Raw genomic sequence first — 5,595 nt, 5'->3', positions numbered from 1 at the left:
TGAGGTTTAAAACATAGATAACAAATTATTATTATTATTATTATTATTATTATTATTATTATTATTATTATTATTATTATTATTATTATTATTATTATTATCATTTTANNNNTCTTAAAAGCTTTAGAGGACGCAATTAATTTAAGAATCTTATGATTCTTTTTTGATAAGATATTAGGGAAAGGCGAGGGAAAAATGTGAAGTTGAATTATGATAAAGAATTAAAGGATTGAAGAAAAGAAAAGAGAAAGAAAAGAAGTAAGAAAATAAAAGGGAAAGATGAGAAAGAGAAGAAAAGAAAAAGAACAAAAAGAGAAGGATGTATTAGGTAAAAGGATCTCTGCAGTGAATGAAAAGATTTTAATGAATGTCTGCCCCAGTAGAGCAGATAGAAAAGAGGGTATTAATTAAAGGGATCTCTACCGCAGTAGAGTAGAGAGCGAAGATTGAAAAGAAATTGAGTGCTGTTTGGGCTTTAGTGCAAAGTGTCTAGTGAGGACGACTATGCATAACGCTCATTGGAGACCGAAAGCAAGCATAAGGACGGCGATGCGTAATGCTCATGGAGGGGGACGTTGGCTGAGATAAGGATGGCGATACGAACCGCTTATGTCAGGATCAGTGTTGGGAATCAGACAACAAACCGACACATAAGCTCATGGCCTGTATAGACATGCATCATACTTGATTGCACATATTTGTTTGTGATTGTGTTTTCTATGATTGTGTGTGCTTGTGATTGGATTCTATGTTCTGTAATTGCTGAGTTGAATTATACTTTATTGACTGTTGTTATTGACTAAGAACATCATAAAACGAACTCAACTTCTAACTCCGACCCTACTAAGAACTCCCCAGCTCTTACCCCCTATCTCCACCCCTTTCAGCTACAGGTGCGAGGGTTTAGTGCGGAGCTACAGGAGCATAGAAGATTATTTTTATGAGTTGAGTTGTTAAAATTTATTTTTCCCTCGTCGTTTATTATTTTGGTTTTTAGAGGGGTAGGACTTGTAATTGAGATTCTTTGAAATAAGTCTAAATATATAAAGCTATGTGAATATATATACTTTTGTGATTAAGTGATTTAAAATAAAGTCTTTTTTCGTTTTCTTAATAAGATTTTCGGTTCGTATTCGCGAAGGCTCAATATTAAATAAATATAGTGTATAATTAAAGGAATAGAGGTAAGTATCGCTCGAACTTTTAGTACGATCATGAGGTGCTAAAAGTAGGGTGTTACATGTCTTCTGATCAAAGTTAATTTTTATGCACCGTTCCATGGTTGAAATTATATGTATGGCTATCACTAACTGAATTTATTTAGTTTCGTTCAGTGTTCTTTGATGTCTATTTGATTAATAGAAGTTGTTGTTGAATTACTTTATTTCTTCCTATTCTTATACCTCTGACTTAGTTGAGTTAGAAAAAAAAAAGAAAAGTTGATACTTGGAACTAATTTTTTCTTAATTGGTCTTGGTTTATGATTTAGTGATTTAAAGCTGCAATGGTCTAAATTATTGCAAAAAAATTTTCTCTCCTCTTACTGTGCATTCGGTTGAATTTTGAGTAATGAATTACGTGTTTTATTCAAATTAGATGTGGAATGTTGTATTTTGAGCGGTAATGTGTGTTTTATTTGGTATTAATTGAACGCTTGTATTGAATTGTATCTTTTAGTTATATTTGTCTGCATTCCCAATCAGCGTTGGAAACTTCCTAACTTTTGGTCTGTTACCGGAAATCACCTTGCAGACATGGAAAAACTGGTACTATATCGTTCACAATCTTGTGCTCGTCTTTTAGTTTGTCACTTTATTTGCTTGTTATGATCGCTTCGTATGTTCACAAAAATTATTAGAAATAAGGTGCTCACTATGTTACATTGCAGATATATTGATGAAACAATATCTTACATTAAGTTATTCTTAGGTTTTTTTGCATATTATATTAGGTTTATTTATGTATTTTTTAAAAATTCAGATATAGATAATATGAATCAATTGAATTAATATAGCACTACAAGAATAATTAGTTTTAGCGACAAACTTTTAGCGGCAATAATACAATGGCTGTTATTTTTTTTATTTAAGTTATGCTTTTGTGGCAATTATATATTTGCCGTTGTTACTATATCTTATTGCGGTAATTATCTTTATTGCCACTAATATATTCTATGACTAATATTATTATCATTAAAATATTTTTTGGTAAAAAAATTTTAGTGGCTATAAAATTATGGCCAGTATTATTCTTATTAAAATTATAGTGTAATAACAATTATTATTATTACTATCATTACCTTTTTAATAAAATATTTTTAGTGGCCATAAAATTATGGCTAGTATTAGTTTTAGTAAAATAATCTTGTATCTAAACTAAAGAAATGACTCAAATAAGGGATTCAGAAAAACCAAAGAAAGACGTGTTAGAGAAGAGAGCCTAACCTCACCGCCAAGCTCACCGTAGCGGTCGCTGCCGCCGTCGCTGCCGCCGTCGCTGCCGCCGTCGCTGCTACAGTTCAGATCAAGCAACTGTACTCTTTGACTCAGATCCTTCTATCCCTTTCTATGTTGTTCAGAGAAGAGAAAGACTCATGCCTATAGCTTTCTATCTTTCTCTCTCATTTTCGATTTAGGGCTCACGAACTCGCTCTGACTCAGATCCTTCTTGCAGCTCCGATCTGCTCCTTCAGGTATCGCCGAGTTGACTCATTCGCAGCTTCGATTTACTGTGCTCTCTCTTACAACTCCTTCATTTCATTCTCTTCTAAATCAGATCTTCGCGTTTGCGTTACGCATTATTTTCACTGATTTAGATCTTGTGGTTCCAGTTCTTAAACTTTGAATTTAGTTTTCTGCTATTAATGTTATCGTGCAACTGAAGCTATGTGTAGTCAAATGAACTGTGTTTGGTTTATTTTTATTTTCAATTTAAGATGTGAGATGATAAAGGAATCTGGAATTTGGATGATGCCTGATTTATGTGCCTTTGATTTGTTATTATTTTTCAAATTTATGTGTGTAACTAAAATTAGACAATCGTTTGGGATCAAATGGGTTTTGTTCAAGTGACTGTCTCATAGAAACAGGGGATCTGAAGTCTGAACATCTAGAAATGGGTTTTGTTCAAGTGACTGTCCTGTAATATGTCATTCTAATTTAGTTTGGTTACCAGGAATTCAAGCTGGGTCAACTCCAAAGCCAGATTCAGGTTTTAGTCTTTATTTTTAATTTAGTCTTGAACTTAAGAACTGTGTTTTCTTCTTTGTTTTTAATTTAATTTTTGTCATTGTCGCGTAAACTAAGATCTTAGGTTCTAGGCTTTTGTTTTCTTAAATTTTGGGTTTAGAGTTGTTCGCTTTCGTCCGAGGTACTGTTATGAAGATGTTGGGTTGGTTTTCTGTTACGGTGGCAGTGGGAGCATGGTCCCATTTTCTGGAAACTGCTAATGGTTGGGGGTTTTATTTTGCTATTTTATTGGAAGGCGTGGTTCATTTTTTTTTGTTATAATTTTGTAGCTATTTACCCACTTGTTTTGTAAATTACTTGTTCTTGTCATGTCCTTTTCCCTATTACAACACTATTATTTATGTTTATTGGAATACCCCTCTTTCTTTCCTTTCTCTGTCTCTACCTTAGAAAAATAGAAACTGCTCCCTTGTTGTTTTCAAGCTTTCTCTTACTGCTGTTTTATAGTTTATATTTATTTATTCTTATGCATTGACTAGGAATCGTTCTGTGTATTTTTTTGCATATTGATATTTGAGTATTTGTCGCTTGCCATTTTTTCTTTTAAAATGTGTTGTTTATTATTCTGTGACAATTACAACTAAATTAACTTGGGTTTATTATTGTTGAGATGTTGTTCAGCTCAAGTCTTCTTGCTATTGTTGGAGTTGGTGATAAGGTAGTTGCTTTTTTTCGTTGTGTTGTGTGTGAGTTTTGATTGGGCTTTCTCTATGATCTGATTGTCTTCATTGTTCCGAGTGATACAGCTATCTTCTTTTCCCAAAACGCCTCTGTTTGTTTAATTCAATCACTTCTGTTGCTCTTTGGGAATTAAACTTTCTAACTTCAATACTTGCTGTTTGTATGAATACAGAAAGCTAAAAATCTCAACTTTTCCAACTTTTCTCCTATTTTGTGATGATTTGTTTTGTGTGCGCTCATGATTTACTGTTGCTAAAATGTTATTGGACAATTCTTGGGTATGGAGTGCTCATCAAAGATGGTTGCCGGTGGTTTTCAACGAAGTTGGGTACTAGTGAAGTTGCTTGGACTCCGATCTATTTTATGAATATTTGATTACACCATCATGCCATTTTCTCAATATTCACTATCACACTATTTTTGTTTCTTGTGTATTTTGCAATTTTGAAGGATCATGGACAATTCTAGAAATAGAAGATGGATGCAATGTGATAGAATTAGTGAAGAGTATCTAGAGGGATTAGAAAAGTTTTTAGACCATGCCTTTCATCATAGTAATGGAGAATCAATTGCTTGTCCCTGTAAAAAATGTGTGTTACACTATTTAGTGGATCGGACAATAGCTTATGATCACCTTGTGGTTAATGGTATTATGCCATCATATGACACTTGGTTTTGTCATGGGGAATTATTAAAATCACCTACTCCTATTGGAGAAACTAATTGTATAGAAGAAACTTTTAGGGGTGATGATATGGTAGGAATGATAGAGGATGTTTATAATGGCTTTACCCAGAGCATAGATAATGACCCTTCAGAAAGTGGTGATGAGGAGCCAAACTTGGAGGAGCCAAACTTTGGAGCCAAACATGCGTCAATAAATGAATCTCCTGCACATCAATCATCAAATAAAATGATTCCATTTTTTCCAATTACTAATTTACTATATTAGATAATTGGAATGGTAAGAGCACCATTCGTACTAGATAATGAATGGGCCAATAAGCATAATTCTTTCCTTGTGAAGAATACTCCCATCTCACTTCTGTTTCTTTTCATTGCAGACTCGTTCTCATTTTACAAGACAAGGCATATACATATATGAATTAAATAGTCTCACAGTCTTGGAGAATATTGACACGCTGCCAAACATTGGTGAGGCTGGAATTAATACTGATGAGATTCCGTTCAATTAGTAGAGTTTGTGATAAGCACTACTTTTGTAATGGGTGCATGTCTAATTTTTATAAACCTGGACCAACAGCGCCTGGAAATAATATTGATGTTTTCTTGCAACCTTTGATAGAAGAGTTAAAGGAATTATGGGATGTTGGGGTGGAAACCTATGATGCCTTTGATAAGAAGACATTTAATATGGAGATTGAGCATGAGGCTGATCAAGAAGGATGCCTTTTTCCTTCTATTGGGAAGCCATTTGGCAAAGAAGAAGCATTTCTAATGGATGATAAAACATGGTTGCAAACCCATCGATATGTGCTCTTCAATTGTGCTTCTAAAGTGGTTGAAGATTATAGAAAGTAAGTGATCATCTAGCTCTCTTTATTGTTTACCATATATAACATTATTAGTGACATATATATGGATCACATGTACAGTGAACATATTAGTGAGATCAAGAGAACACATCGCAAGCGTCGCCTTTCTT

At 33.6% G+C, this 5,595-nt stretch overlaps 1 long non-coding RNA gene across 2 annotated transcripts; it reads left to right on the top strand.

The window, feature by feature from the left end:
* On the top strand, positions 2,416–5,084 carry LOC110266271. 2 transcript variants are annotated; one of them, XR_002353426.1, is made up of 2 exons: positions 2,416–2,692; positions 4,994–5,084. It is a non-coding gene; the product is annotated as an uncharacterized LOC110266271 (long non-coding RNA). The 2 variants fall into 2 exon arrangements; XR_002353427.1 differs by lacking the exon at positions 2,416–2,692 and adding an exon at positions 3,307–3,906.

Source organism: Arachis ipaensis, chromosome B09, assembly GCF_000816755.2.
Source record: "Arachis ipaensis cultivar K30076 chromosome B09, Araip1.1, whole genome shotgun sequence".
Lineage (NCBI taxonomy): Eukaryota > Viridiplantae > Streptophyta > Magnoliopsida > Fabales > Fabaceae > Arachis > Arachis ipaensis.
This window is presented reverse-complemented; position numbering and strand designations above follow the sequence as displayed.